This window comes from Neophocaena asiaeorientalis, unplaced genomic scaffold (genome assembly GCF_003031525.2).
Source record: "Neophocaena asiaeorientalis asiaeorientalis breed wild unplaced genomic scaffold, Neophocaena_asiaeorientalis_V1.1 scaffold134, whole genome shotgun sequence".
Taxonomy (NCBI): Eukaryota; Metazoa; Chordata; class Mammalia; order Artiodactyla; family Phocoenidae; genus Neophocaena; species Neophocaena asiaeorientalis.
The window spans coordinates 14621649-14637948 of record NW_020185339.1 but is presented as its reverse complement, the minus strand read 5'-3'; the positions used below and the strand labels follow the sequence as shown (position 1 = coordinate 14637948).

General features: G+C 41.9%; 1 pseudogene; it reads right to left on the bottom strand.

Moving 5' to 3' along the window:
• Nucleotides 1-579: 579 nt before the first annotated feature.
• LOC112394425 (ubiquitin carboxyl-terminal hydrolase isozyme L1 pseudogene) lies at nt 580-1422 on the bottom strand (annotated as a pseudogene).
• Between the last annotated feature and the right edge of the window lie 14878 nt (nt 1423-16300).

The window sequence follows — 16300 nt, the reverse complement described above, 5'->3', positions numbered from 1 at the left end:
CATCTCTGCCCAATTGAAGAGGTCATCCTTCCTTTATCTTATTCAGCTTCCATAATGAAACTTGTATTACTACTTTAGTTTGTTTTGTTGTTTGTTTGTTTTGTTATTTATTTATTTATGGCTGTGTTGGGTCTCCGTTTCTGTGCGTGGGCTTTCTCTAGTTGCTGGGAGCAGGGGCCACTCTTCATCGCAGTGCGCGGGCCTCTCACTGTCGCGGCCTCTCGTTGCGGAGCACAAGCTCCAGACGCACAGGCTCAGTAGTTGTGGCTCACAGGCCTAGTTGCTCCGCGGCATGTGGGACCTTCCCAGATCAGGGCTCGAACCCGTGTCCCCTGCATTGGCAGGCGGATTCTCAACCACTGCGCCACCAGGGAAGCCCCTGTTTGTTTTTTATCTCTTAGCAGCAGAAAAATTTTATCCCTTTTAAGGACAATTAAACCACATCCAAGGCCTTAGCTTACAGTCAGAAACCAACATAGCCATTAAAGCATTAGATATTGAGGTATAAGACATACAATGAGGGGAATGCTTTGCCATCAGAGGGTGACACCAAGCTTGCTCAATGGACAGTGAGCTCTGCTAGTGAGTAGGCGAGGTTGAGGGTAAGTGCTTATCTGCAGAACCGAAGGAGAACAGCTGTGCTCTACAAGTACTGAAGCATTTCAGACCACATAGGTAGGGATATACTTTCACGATGAAGGGAAGGGGAGAGAAAGCGAAGTGCCCCCCCCCACACCCCTCGAGGCATTCGGCTGCCTTGCAGAGGGCCACGGCGGAGAAGCAGACCTCCCCTTGCCCACGCTCAGTGACTTCTCTGCAGACCTGGGACAGCGTCCTGCAGCAGTGAGTCCTCTGAACTGGCGCCATGGTTCACCGGAAAAGGCCTCCATCCATCAAGTTCATAGAGGTGGCCATCCACGTTGTTAAACAGAATAAAATGAACGTTCACTTTGTCATCTACCCGACGTTGGCCTTCCTGTGCCGCGGCATCATGGATTCCCTGGAGGGCCTCATTCTTTTCAAAGCATTTTGCTCTGTCTTCAGGGTACAACTTCTCTGTTTCAGAAAGAAACTGTTTTGGAACTGACCCATCCTCAAACTCCAGTTTGTCCTGATTATTGGCCACTACACGAATGAGAGTCCGATGGTTCCACAGGAGTTGCCAATGGTCTGCTTCATGAAGTACACCTTAGGGCTTACTTCTTGTCTCTTCAGCTCTTCAATCTGTTTTTTCCTGAAGTTCTCATGCTGGGCCGTGAGAGGAAAGAGCCGCAGCAGCGCTCAGGCAGGCGCTGCCACCGAGCCCGGAGACTTCTCCTCCAGGCCCAACACATCCTCCAAGTGCCACTGGCCGGCAACCCCCAGCCGGGCCAGCACCTTGTTCAGCATCTCCGGGTTAATCTCCATCGGTTTGAGCTGCATCTTCGCTAACTAGGGAAGGAAGCACAACCCAGAGAAGAGGAAAAACAGCCACTACTTTAGTTTTTGTATCTTGTCCAGATTCTTACTCAAAATATTAGCCAAGTCATGTACTATCAGTGCTTCTCACTATTTAATTAGGTTCAAAATCTTACCATTTTATCAAGTACAGATGGGTTCGAAGACTGAGAATCACCAATATGTCTGTATGAAAGACTCCCGGGAGATAATGAGCACGAGGAGATTTTTTATTAGGAAGAAGGAAGAATTGAATTAGTGAGCTGGATCCATATCTCTATTGCTAAGCTTCAAAGCTGCTTGCTTCTTTATGCTTATATTAGAAGTAACTCAATTAAGCAACAGATTTTTATTGAGCATAAAATATTCTGGGCAAGGTGATACATGAGGGATATTCCCATACACAAAGGAGGGTAACACATACTCTAATTTAAGGATTTAGATCGGGAGATTAGAAATATGTACATAAAAATATTATTAAAAAGTATAAGGTAAGTGTGAAATGTCAGTGTGAGCAATAAATGCTGAAGGAATTCACAGAGTTTGCTTCAGGTTAGAGTTATCTGGGGAGGCTTCCTGGAGGAGGTGGGATCCGATCTGCACTTGAAAGGATGCCTTGATGGACAATATTGTTGCCTAACCACCGTCCATTCACCCTTCTTTGCATATCTTTCAGAAACCCTCTCCCATGCAGGACACATACCTCAGGGAAAGCAAACTCCATCTTAAACTCCAAGGGAGAATCCTGATTAGTCTAATGTGAAGTCATCATGGTAATCCTATCCTCTCTTTCTTCCCCTCCCCCCATGATTTGTTCAGGGAGCCAAACTTAATGCCAATCAGTGACTGGCATTTCCCCTAGCAATGGTCTAGGAGGTCCAATCAGTCTGAAAGGAAGAACCTTTGTTCCATAATTGGGAATAAGATTTTTTTTCTCTCCTACTGTGCAGGAAAAGGATGTTGGTTGCCCTGATTGCCTCTGGCAGTCTTTTTGAGCTCATGAGGGCCCCTGGCACGTGGAGGAAGGCTGAGGCTGGAGAATAGGGGAGATTCAGAGCTGGAGCCCTATTTGTACTGTGCCTGGAGCTTGATCTGCCTCTAGATCTCCTATTGTATGAGACAGTACATTTCTTCAATGTTTAAGCCAGATAGAGTCAGGTTTTCTGTAACCCCCAGCCAAAGTCATGCAAACTGCTATCAAATAGTAGAGTTGATTCCTTTCCTAGCATATATTTACCTCTTTTCCTAACAAAGGAAATAAATTAAATGCTATGTGTTTTGTTTTGTTTTTTTTATGGGGGAAGGGCAGGAATCCCTCTACCATTTTGCCTTGTGGTTTAAATGGGAGAGACAGTCTATTAGCTCCAAGTACGTCTGGATGCCATGATTGATTCAGACGGACATGGGCATAGGAGACAAGAGAAAGTTGCTGAGGCTTCTGAAAAGAAGCTCCTTTCCCATGGGAACTACCAGATATATCTTTCTCTACTCCCCTGTGTGGTCGGGGAGCAGAGATGGGTTGTGTTAGTTTCCTAGGGTGACTGTAACAACTCACCACAAACTAGGCGGCTTAAAACAGAAATTTATTCTCTTCCAGTTCTGGGGGCTAGACATCCACAATGAAAGTGTTGACAGAGCAGTGCTCCTTCTGAAGGCTCTAGAGAAGAATCCCTCCCCTGCACATTTCTAGCTTCCGGTGGTTGCAGGCAATCCTTGGCGTTCCTTGGCTTGTGGCTGCACCACTCAAGTCTCTGCCATCATCTTCACATAGAGACACACAGGGAGAGAACTGTATCCAAATTTCTTTAGTCTTATAAGGATACCAATCATTGGATTGGGACCCATTCTAAACCCAGTTTGACTTCATCTTAACTTGATTAAGATGAATCAAGGGACCCTATTTCCAAATAAGACCATATTCACAGGTTCCCAATGGACAAGAGTTTTAAGGAAACATTATCCAAGCCTGTACAAGGCCTCTTGCAGCCAGTTTTGCCATCCTGAAGGAAGCCAGCCTGAGAATGAACTTAACACATGGAGCCATACAGAGTCAAGGTGATCTCAAAGTAAATGACATCATTAACCTCTGGATAAAACCGCCTAAAGTTTATTTTACTTTGGATAATTTAATTTATTTAAGCCAGGAAATTTCTCTTTTTATTTAAGTCACTTTGTGTTGAATTTTCTTTTGAGAGTTTCAAAAAGACTTCTGAGAACTTGATACGAATTTTGTTGAGAGACGGGAAAAGGTCATGCTATAACAGGGAAAGGCAGGAGGAAAAAATCATGAGGATAAAATGAAAGGAGTGTTGGAGTGAAGATTTGGCTAGAGGGGAGTATTATTGGAGGAGCAGAGGGACATAAAGTTGTACAGATTGGTTAGTGTACGTTTTTAGAGGTCTGGAAATGTCAAACTAAATTGAACTTTCTTCTGCAGGCAGATGGTGTATAAGATGGTTTCTGAGCGTGGAAGTTGAATCAATTAACATGATGTTTTAGGTTAATTAACAGTGAAGTGCAAATTATATCGGAAGGGGACAGAAATCAGATCAGAACTGACTGCCTTGATGTTTCCCAATGCAATCAAGAGGAGAGACCTAGCTTCTCATTTCTGGACTGGGATTCAATCCATCCTCCTTACCTAATCTGGCCTTCTTCCTGTTCCTAGAACAGACCAGACTCATTCTACTTGAAGACTTTTGCATTGGCTGTTTGTCCCAAACGCTTTTTATTCCTGATCTTTGCATGGCTGTCTCCTTCTTACCATTCAATCGTCAACTCAACTGTTGCCTCTTCAAGAAGACTTCCCTGACCAGTCAATCTAGAATAGCCTCTTGTCCCTCTGTCAGACTGGCGTATTTTGATTCTCAGTAAACTGAGTACCATCTGCTAGATTTCTCATTTATTTATTTTTGTAGCCCCTCCCTTCCCTGCCCCAACTGCAAAATAAGCTTCATAAGAGTAAGGAGCTTGTCGGGTTTTCATGGCCATTTCTCCAGTACCCTGTAGGAGCTCAGATAAATATATGTGGTATAAATGATTAATAAATTTGGCTTTGAAGTTTTAAAATTGCTGAAACATTGAATCAATAGTTTAAATAACTTTTAGATGAGCAAAATTAAATAATTTGGCTAATCAGGAGAGAAACTATTTCCAAAGTTAATTTTGCTCAAAAGGCAGGCAGGGGTGGAAGAACTAAAATGCGTATTTTTCTCAATGTTCCGAAAAGACAAGAGTAATTTTCAAAACAACACTCTTGTCTCCTAAGGCTGTTTCTACCAGAAATGCCCTGGGCATAAAGAAAAGCTCTAGGGAACTTTGAGGGGAAAAAATTTGGTTTTTTTGTTGTTGTTTGTTTTTATTTTGTGGTACGTGGGCCTCTCACTGTTGTGGCCTCTCCCATTGCGGAGCGGCCATGGCTCCCGGGCCTAGCCGCTCCGCGGCATGTGGGATCTTCCCGGACCGGGGCACGAACCCATGTCCCCTGCATCGGCAGGCAGACTCTCAACCACTGCGCCACCAGGGAAGCCCTGAGGGAATATATTTAAGCTTTTCTCTTTCCATTTTCCCTAGTGGCAGTTTCATTTCAAGGCCAGCGGTCTATAACTGGCTCTAGTTTTCTAGAGCAATTTACGTCTCTCAAATGATTCAGAATCAGACGCTTTTGTCATCACTAGAACCGAACCCCTGATTTGTTGTCTAGCAGTGGATACCTCTGTGTTCTTTGCCTCCACCAAAGTGCCTCTGACCTCAGCGTGAAGCTCTGCATTATTATTTCTCTTGAAAGATGCCACCGTGCATTTACCAGCTCATTATGAGAAATCTTTGTTGCATACAATGAAGACCGAACAAGCCTCAACAAAGTAATGAAGGAGCACATTCTGTGATGCAGAGCACTTGCTAAGCCAGCCTTTCTCCATGACTCTCCTGGGGTGCTGTTATTTATAATATACTCCTGTGACTTTTTCTGAGATTATAATGAATGAGCTTGTGTACATTACTGATCTGCTTCTTTGGCTGAATTAGCTGGTAAATTATTTGAAGTGGCCTCTCCAGGCCATGTGAAAAAAGATCTGTGTTAGCTTGAAGGAACTGGCAAGGCTGGGTAGATTGGCCACTAAATTCAAATTACAAATATAGTAACAGCTCAAAAGGGACACATCTTAATTTACTGTCAACCAATGGTGGAAATGAAACTCTAAGGGCCTGATAAATATGTCCGACTTACTAAAATTTTTATAGTGAGTACTATTTAAAATTACTGGGATATTGGCTGGAATTTGGAAATTTTTGTCACCCAGAAATTTTTGTTTTCCTCCCTCTTCTCCCACTTCTTACATTCCCCTCCCTCTACCTTCTCCTTCTTAATAGTTTTATTACTTATTATGGCATTTAATCAGGAATGTCTTTTGAACATGTACCCTTTTAAAAAAGACCTCTTTTTAAAGTAAAAACCTCAAGGAAATTAATGGAGTATAGAATAGTAATTTTAATAACTATTTGTATATTTTAAAATGTTTGACCAACACTATGTGTTTCTAAAGTAAGTAATTTTTTTTTTTTATTCTTGGAGAAGATATAGTTCTCCCATAAATAATTTGTAAAAGTTGTAATGAACCATTTTTTTAATTAACTGATATGCATACTAGAAAAGTTAATGTACCATAAACTAAATATGTATAAGTTTATTAGAGGGTGTGCCTGAATTTAAAATTATCTTAGGGCTTCCCTGGTGGCGTAGTGGTTGCGAGTCCGCCTGCCGATGCAGGGGACGCGGGTTCGTGCCCCGGTCCGGGAAGATCCCACATGCCGCAGAGCGGCTGGGCCCGTGAGCCATGGCCGCTGAGCCTGCGCGTCCGGAGCCTGTGCTCCGCAACGGGAGAGGCCACAACAGTGAAAGGCCCGCATACCGCAAAAAAAAAAAAAAAATAAAGAAAAGGAAAAGAAAATTACCTTAATAAATGTGTGCATTTAACTGACTGGTTACATCGGGAAGCTATTTATTTATTTCAGTGATGGTGACTCTCCTAAAACGTTTTTGGACTGTCTCTTTGGAGGAGAGAGTCCAAAATCAGTGTTAAAAAGTACACGATCAACTCGTGTTATAATCTTTGGGATTATGAAATGAAACGAGATTCTACAGCACTTTGATTGATTTTCTTGTGCGGTTCAGAGTGTATGGGAAGTCACATTTTGTAGTACAATAAATATTCCTGTTTCTCCGCATACCGCAAAAAAAAAAAAAAAAATAAAGAAAAGAAAAGAAAAGAAAATTACCTTAATAAATGTGTGCATTTAACTGACTGGTTACATCGGGAAGCTATTTATTTATTTCAGTGATGGTGACTCTCCTAAAACGTTTTTGGACTGTCTCTTTGGAGGAGAGAGTCCAAAATCAGTGTTAAAAAGTACACGATCAACTCGTGTTATAATCTTTGGGATTATGAAATGAAACAAGAGATTCTACAGCACTTTGATTTTCTTGTGCGGTTCAGAGTGTATGGGAAGTCACATTTTGTAGTACAATAAATATTCCTGTTTCCTATTTGGTTACTATCTAATTTGCTTCTACTCTTTAGAGGGTAATGTTTCAGATTTCTAGTAATCGTTTGACTTCGTTCCTTTTTTGGAGCCAAGGAACCCCTTCCACCACTGCAGGATACAGAACAGGGCATTTGCAGGCATTCCGGGGTGCATTTTAAAGGCACCTCGTCTCCTATCCCTGCAGAAACCACTGTACTGCAACAGCAAGTTAATGGAAGACTATAAAGTAAGAAAAAAACTGTTAACTCCACGTCCCTGAGATAAAAATCTGCCCTTTAACTATGCATCTCTGAGTTCTCTAACAGTGGACACAGACAGATTTATAGGGGGCCAAGACAGTTCACTGGTGAAACAAAGAAACAGTGGGAAATTTATGGATTTCAGGCACAAAAATAAAGACAGGACTGTACTTGAATGAGGATAGGGACACCACCTCATTAATCCTGGTTTCATCAGCATCCTTGATTCATTAATTCATCAAATATATATTCAGCATCTACTAGGTGTCAGGCACTGTTCTAAGGGCTCTAGTAGCAAACACACTTTTCCTTGTCCTCATGGAGCTGGCATCCTGGTGGCAAGGGCGGATCTATCATCTGTCTAGTCTATTCTATCTGGATGTGTGTGTGTGTATAAAAGGTTTAAGTAGTTATAAAAGTAATGAGGAAAAGGTCAGTGGAGTAAGAAAAAGAAGGTGATGGGGACATTATTTTAGAGAGGGTTTGAGGAAGGCCTCTCTGGGTGGGGATTGGGGAGGTATTTGAGGTGAAACCTATTCACATCACAGAGAAACAGAAAACCTAACAATGGATACTAGACAATGATATCCTTTGTAAAATTCTTTGACCTCATCGCCCTTGGAATTTTTTATCTCGGTACCTTTCTCCTGAGGCTCCCAAACCCTGCTCAGCTCTCTTCCCCAAGCTCTCTCCTCCCTTCTCTAGTTTCCTCCAAGCCCTGCTTATTTCTTGTGCAGAGAGTTTATCATTTTCACTATTTCCTCACATTATTCTGACCCTTACCCCCAGACTGACACCAAGCTTGAGATATTCTTTTCCAAGATGCTTCTGTCTCTTAGTATAAATCCGGTGCCAGCTATCACAATTATTTTTTGCTTTATCACACTTTGGAGAATTCTCTCATTTAATTGTCATAGTAACAACGCTATGGAATTATCTCCATTACAGTTGAAGAAAATGAGATTGGTTAGAAGTTTTAAGTAATTTACTAAGGACAAACATCAAATGACAGTGTTAACACTTGCACCTGGGTTTGTAATATGAATAATGTCATATACACATATATACATATATCACATATATACATACGGGCTCTGGAATTAAATATACCTGAGCTCAAATACGTGGCTGGTCCTGTCACTACTTAGGTATGTGAACTTGGGCAAACTTCTTAACCCTTCTGAGCCTCAGTTTCTGCATCTGCAAAATGGGAGTAATAGCAGAACCGATCCCATGCTGCTGTTGAGAGGATTAAATAAGACAGTGCGTGTGATATGTTGTACCCAGTAACCTTAATGATACAGCACCGTATACATGTAGTATGGACAACCTTAGCTAGAAGCTCTGTGAAATAAAAGTGAAAAAACTTGTTCAGTGTCAACAATAAATGTATCTTTAAGTGAAGCAAATCAAAATCAAATTCAGAAAGGTTTATTTTGCAGATTGTGGGGCGAGGATGGACTGGCCTCTCCCCAAGTCCTTCACTCCTCACTTGGAACACAGCTTCGTGATGCTCCTTAGCCAGGACATCCCATCTTGTGACCTTCAGACACAGACAAAGTGACACCTGGGAATAAAAGTCTCATTGAAAAGCGAGCATGTTTTCATACTTAGGGGTTGAGGTCACCAGGATACGGAATAAACTATCAGCTGTTTTGTTAGCAAATCCTTACTTATTATTTATATTTTCATAGGCAAGCCTCAGTAATGCTGCAGTCTTCATGGTATTTATGTAGGGGTGGATGAGACATTCGTATAAGGAAGTTGATCCTTCTTGCATGAAAAACTCTTCATAAATATCTACGTCATAGGATTATCACACATTTTACTTCTTGATACGATATCCTATACTAGAAATAACTATTTTAAAAGTCTTATTTCTTATGAAATAAGAAAGAACTTGGGAGATGATTTGATAGAAGAGAAGTGAGATCTGAAAGTTAAGGAATTATTTAACAAATTCAGATTTACCCGGAACAATTCGGTTTAAACCCAGTTACCAAAAAGTTGCAGTTTTGTATGTTAATGGATAAAGAAGGTAGATAATCTCTAGATTATCTAACAAACCTAAAATGAACCATTGCTTAAAATGAAGATTTAGCAAAAATGTCTGATGAGTGTCCCTTTTTTGTTTTTCCTGTCCCCACTATGGAGAGGGTGCCAATGAACAGTAAAGAGAAGAAAAATGAAAGAGACTGGTGACTCCACCTTGACCACTGCTGGGTGGTCACACTGTTAATTTAGTAAGTGGGAAAGCTTATGGTAAAAAGTGGTTTATAAATCAGAAGGATTTAGTTGTTACTGTTACTGTTTGTATTATAGTCCCTTGAGTGGTTCTCTATTTCTGAGAGCAGATTAAAAATAAGCAGGCCTAAACTCTAGTGGGTATAAATTGGGAGAAAACTCAGCAGGGATTTTTTTTTTTTTTTTTTTAATATGAGGGTTGTTTAAACAGTGAGTTAATGGCAGCCACAGAAACACACTCTTTGACAATCTGCAAAGTCTGATGGTTCTGGGATGGCTTCACTGCAGGTCTCTCTGAGGGAAGGAAGCCAACTTTCAGGGTGTGATGACCTTGGTATGTTTAAAATCACCCAGCTCACTCAGAATCAAGACATATGCCTAGCATGCTAAACTAGCAAAGGGAAATGAAGCATCGTTTAATCTGTCCTCCTATAGAAAAATAAGAATTTAATTTGAAAGAGTTTTTAAAACCGTCAATCGCCAGACTAACGGCGATGCTCAGGGGACCCTCTGAGTCGGTCAGCTGTACCCTGTGACCAGGTGAGACGATGAAAACCTGCAGGTATTGGAAAGCCGTGGCTCCTTCCACACACAGAAGCAGACCTACTGTGCACACGGCCACGCACGCTACTGTAAAACCATATCAGGTGCCATTCCTCAGGACTGCGTATCTTCTTCCAAAACTTGTATTGTTTCATTAAGTCAAAAAATATTCATTTAGCAATGACCATGTACAAGACTGAGTTAGGAACTGTAGGAAATGCAAAGGAAGAGGTTATGAAACCCTTTTTCAAGAGCTTAGAGTCTGGTCCAGGGTTTCTCACCCTCACACTGTTGCGGTTTCTTTGCAGTGGGGGCTGTTTTGTGCTTTGCAGGATGTCTAGCAGCATCCCTAGCCTCCACCCACTATAGATGCCAGCACTACCCTCCTCCCTCCCTCCATTCTAATTGTGACTGGCAAAAACATCTCCTGGTATTTCTCCATTGCCTGGGCAATGTCACCTGGGGTCAAAATCACCTCTGTTTGAGAAGCACTAGTCTAGTACTAATGATAAAACATGTACATAAATAACACTAAGATAGTCAATGATGGACACGAAGTACAGACAAGTGCTATGGACGATTACAGCAAGTAAAGATTTCTTTTGGCTGAAGGCTTCCTGGAGAAGAAAGCATTTACAAGAAAGTCTTGAAGAATTCCTAGAATTTAGAAATAGAATGAAAAGAAGGGCAGCCCATGTTGTGGCGATACCAAGGAATGGAGGCATGGATGGCATAGTTAGCCTGTAGGAAATGATGTCAGATGGGGTATCGGGGCAGTTCCTGAAAGGTCACTTACCTCTGATTAACGAGGGTTTATTCTGTGCTTCGGTTCTGATGGGGACATTCCTCTAGGGATAAACTGTGGGTCAGATAGATGTATTGGAGTTGGAGGATATTGAGAGCTGGACTGTAGTGTTGGCCTGGGTAGTGGGTTATTAAGAGTCTAGGAGACAGTGGCAGCGTTAGGAGAATACAGACCTGCCAAAAATATAAAAGGTAAACTTAAATTTAGGATTAAAAAGAAAGAGGAATCAAATATGACCCAGCTGTTTGGAGCTTGGTGGTATTATTAATAGAAATGGAAAGTGTTGGAGAAAAGCAGAGGTAGGATTACTCTGTAATGGCCTGTATGGGAAAAGAATCTAAAAGAGCGGATGTATGTATAAGTGATTCACTTTGCTGTACACCTTAAACTAACAGCACTGTAAATCAACTATACTCCAAGAAAAATTAAAAAAAATTTTTAAATAAAAAAGAAAAGATTAGGGGGCTTCCCTGGTGGCACAGTGGGAGTCCGCCTGCTGATGCAGGGGACACGGTTTCGTGCCCCGGTCCAGGAAGATCCCACATGCCGCAGAGTGGCTGGGCCCGTGAGCCATGGCCGCTGAGCCTGCGCGTCCAGAGCCTGTGCTCCGCAGTGGGAGGCGCCACAACAGTGAGAGGCCTGCGTACCGCAAAAAAAAAAAAAAGAATGAATAAGTGGATAGATGCAGGCAGGAGGGGCTAAACCAACACAAAAATCAGCATGAGAGGAGAATATTTAGAAGGTGGATCTTCATTTTCTAAGGGCCGAGGGAGGCTGGGGACTGGAGGTGAGCTGACGGGACATAAGGGCAGAACAAGCAGGAGGCAGTGATGAACTCAATATTCCAAGAAGAACATTAATATTCCAGAGTTTCTGAAGCTTGCCTCCCAGATGCTGAGCCTGCCTCTGAATTCAGCTTCTAATTTTTCGTTTCTTTTTTTTTTCCTTGTCTTCCTCCACACTGAAGACAATTTGTTCACAATTTTCTGCAAATGAGATGACAGAATGGGGTGCATATTCCCAAGGCACACACTTGAAAAACTGCCTCCTCTCAAGTTTCAGGTTTATTCTGAAGCCATTTTCAGGTCTGGCCCATCATATTAGCTTCAGAGATGCACCACAAATGTGAGTTAATGTTGTGGTGGTTTCATTATTGCCCTCAGCTGCCCATTCTAATAACTGTAATTTTCTAATACATTTATTTATTGTTTATTTTCCTAAAGAAAATTTTAATCTTTTGGGAGAATTCACTTAAAAAAAAAAAAAAAGACGGAAATCAATTCATTTGCGAGGCATTGCCTTGCACTTAAATATGGGTTGCTCAGACAGCCTGTGTGAGGTACAACATGCTGGAATCCATGTCACCTAGACATCGTGACAAGGCTTTCTCAAATATATCTTCTACCCTCTTTCTAATCTATTATCTTTCTTTGCCTTCACCCCTTCTCTTTTGGTTTCTTTTTCTTCTGTTTTGCTTTATCTCCTTAATGAAGTGACACTGTTATTCATATTTGCATCCCTCACATAGTAGTTGCTCAACAAATGCTTGAGCTAGTGAATGCTTTTGCTCTTCCTTTTTACTCTCTTTTGCTCTTCTCTTTCCTCATACTTCGCCCTTTCTGCTCAGAGGGAATAGTGCACATCAAGTCACAACTCTAGACCCTTCTAGAACTTTGCATAAGAACTTTGCCCCAGCACCCGTTAGTGTCGTCGTTTTCATCACACCAACCTTCCCCCTGGTGTACCCAAGTTTCCTAGTTTCTATTCCTAAACTGACACTTCCCAGTATATGTTCTATGGAGCACGGTCATGAGAAGTTAATTTGTCCAAAGCGACAAAAAAATCCATAGCCGCCTTATTTCATTTAAATGTTCTACCAGGTATTTCTCAAAGTCTTTGAAATTTGATATTTCAAAGCCTTTCATGTGCCAGTAAGAATCTCCAACAGCAGGTAGAGAATGCAGTACTTTTCAAATGTTTGACCAGAGAACTTATCTCCCTCCTCTCTCAGCCCAAAACTTCTCACGGACACACACTTGCAAAATGCTCCCCAGCCTGTTTGGCAAACATTCAGGACAGGGTACTCTTCACTTAGGATGCAGGCATCTGCTGGACAAGGTTCATTCCCTGCACAGAGAAGGGACTGAGATTGATATAGAAGCTTGAGAAGAGAATTAATATTTATTGAAGATCTACTCATTTGTAGACATCATGCTAGGGACTCTGATAATATTAATAATAATAACAAAAATATACATTGACATGTTTTATCTCATTTAGTATGTATCCCTTCATTAATACCATGAGGCAGATACTATTCCCTTCATTGTATAGATGGTGAAACAGTGGCTCAGTTGGTTGACTTATCCATGGCTCACAAGCTAGCAAGGAGCAGACCTAAAATTCCAGACCACATTTTGTTTGAAATGAAACTAAAGCCAGAACATTTTTTCTTACACTGACTACTTGAGCAACTGTGGCAACCATCAGCCAATCTACCTCATATGTAATAGTGAAAATAGGCACAAACACAGCTAAGAAAGAAGTCTTAGACAAAAAGTGGACAAGGAGTTGGAGAATCAGGCAGGACTACTGGGTATGGTTGTTCAGGTTGTGCACTGCACCATTTGAGTGAAGTCACATGAATGGCGCTCTCTACAAGAAAGAGTGCAGTATTCAATGTCAGCAGACATATATGCCAGCTCTGGGAAAGGTAGCCAGGTACCATAGTACTTTGAGTTTCAGGTGCAAATGTAAATTTTGAGCAAGAACTCAAGACAGAATAATAACCAGTTTTAGGAAAACAATATGTTATATGTGAAAATGCACTAAAAGCATATTAGAAACTTGGATATAGTGCAGATTGGCCAGAAAGAGCTGATACTTCGAGATAAAGCAAAAATCTAGCAGGGAGTCACTTTGTCACTTTCATAATAATCATGTTTCTAATATCTGTGGATTTACTCCCTTTCCCTTTTTCCTTTATTTTTTTACCAGGTTCTGTCTTTAAGAGTTTCCACTTAAGCTGCTGTGTTCTCCACTGATGGCTGAGCCGGTCCTGACTGGGGCAGGAAGAGATATCAGTAACCTCACACACATTATCTGGTAGAGTCTGAATGTGATGCTTTGGCCTTCAACCCAGGTCCAATGTGCCAGGATTAGCCTCTGAATCCCAGCCTCTCTCGTCTCCTGTCACATTGGCCCAGTCATACAACAGGTTCTCCATGTCCAACTCACAAATTCCTTGCTGAGACTGGCAATCTGCTGTGAAAACCAGATTTCTTATTAGGTTTTGTCCTCAGTGAGCCCTCACCTAACTTCTGCAGGAGACTGGAAGATTACTGGCCAAGATTTCCATCGTGCATATTGGAAAACACACAAGCTTTGGTGTTACACCCTCGTTGGTACAAATTCCAGCCTTGTCGCTTACTAGCTATGTAACCTAGGGCAAGTTACATAACCATGTTGGACTTTACCGTTCTCATCTATGAAGGGAGCACAGTGTGGACTCCCTCACATGAGTTAGATCATCTATAAGGGCTCTGATGACTCTTCCCCTTCTTCTCTGAGGAGGACTCATGGGGTAGATGTTTGTTAGGTTGTTTTTCGTTGCAGAGAATGGTTACTCAACTCAAAGTTATTCAGACAGTGAGGACATTTATTGGCTCATACAAAAAGGAATCCAGCCTAAGGTTGGTAGATCCTACCATTTAATTATGTCATCAACAGCTAAGGTTACCTCTATCTCTCCACACAGCCATCTACAAAGACGACTTCATCCGAAGGTGAATTCTCTACTTGGTAGTGTGGCGGCTTCGAGTAACAATCGGTGCCATATGCTTTTCCGTTCACTTTTGGAGGAGGGTGAGGAGAGAGAAAGGGAGAGAGAGGGCTATCTTTGAACCTGAGCTTTGGAACCCAAGTCCTTCCAATTCATTTGCTTGGACCAATTTTAGTCATAACAATTATTGATGCAAAAATTGCCTGATAGGGAAATGTTAGACACTGACTGGTCCAAGTTCCTGAACCATCACTGGTCAGTGAATTACTATGATTGACAAAGGCCAATAAGGGCCATTCTTAACCCTAAGTGCTCTGGCTTTGGTTTCAAACAAGATGTGGGCTGAAATTCTAGGTCTGCTCCTTGCTAGCTTGTGGGCCATGGACAAGTCAACCAACTGAGCCACTGTTTCACCATCTATACAATGAAGGGAACAGTATCTGCCTCATGGTATTAATGAAGGGTTGCATTTTTTCCTTAGATTCTACAGGGTGAAAAACCCAGAGCTTCAGTTCCGATCCCTACTCTGGCGATTACCAGTAGGGTTACCATTTCTGAACTTCAATTTCCCCATCTAAAAATAGGAGATAAAAATAGTACCTGTCTCATTAGCTGGTTTCGAGGATTTGGTGAAATAAAATTTGTGAGGCTCTTAGCACAGAGCCTGGCAGGTGTGTTCTTGTTATTCCTGTACCAGGAACACCTACAAATTCTAGACGTGATTTTTACTGTCTATGCCTAGAAATGCAGTGCCACTTCCTTTAAGATTCTATTGTTGTCTGATTGCTGGATTCCTGCCATGGGCCCCTCTGCACCAGGTTGGCTGACTCGCATGTGAATGCTTTATACCCTCTTTATATTATTCATCTGACTGTTCAGCTACTCATGAGGGGTTGACTAGATTGGTCCCTTCTCTCTCCCATCACGGGCCCATCCAATCTAGATTTATACCTCTTCCCTGATGACATAGGATACTGAAATCCCTGCTTGCTTTGCATTATAGCAAACTCATATTTTGATAATTTTCTTGGTAACCAAGAAATGATGAATGATACACATGGCCAACTGGCTGGGCAACCAGGGTCTTCTATCTTATACTGGCATCGAATAAAAAATTTCTACGGTTCTGATTGCTAAGATGCCGACTACCCAGAATTGAATATTTCTGTTTGACACCTGCTTTTTTTTTTTTTTTCGGTACGCGGGCCTCTCACTGTTGTGGCCTCTCCCGTTGCGGAGCACAGGCTCCGGACGCGTAGGCTCAGCGGCCATGGCTCACGGGCCCAGCCGCTCCGCGGCATGCGGGATCTTCTCGGACCCGGGCACGAACCCGTGTCCCCTGCATCGGCAGGCGGACTCTCAACCACTGTGCCACTGCGATATCTGCTTTTAAGCTAGACTTGCTTTCTTAGCATCCCAACCAATATCATTACTGCATCTTTTATTGTCCCATCTCTTCCAGAGATGGATATCACACATCCTCAGATGTTTTTAAATTCCCACAGGTTTTACTCCTTAAATAGGGTTCTTCCTCTTCTGGTATGTCATTGTTATCCAGAAATATTAAATCGTATTTCTTCCACTTGCTTTGATAACATGAACAATTCTTTTCAATCGACCCGGTTATATTCTGAAAGGTGCAGTGAACTCTGTGGGTTTGCAAATTTTCGTATTTTAATTTCTGATCCTTTCTTCCTCTTTCTTGCT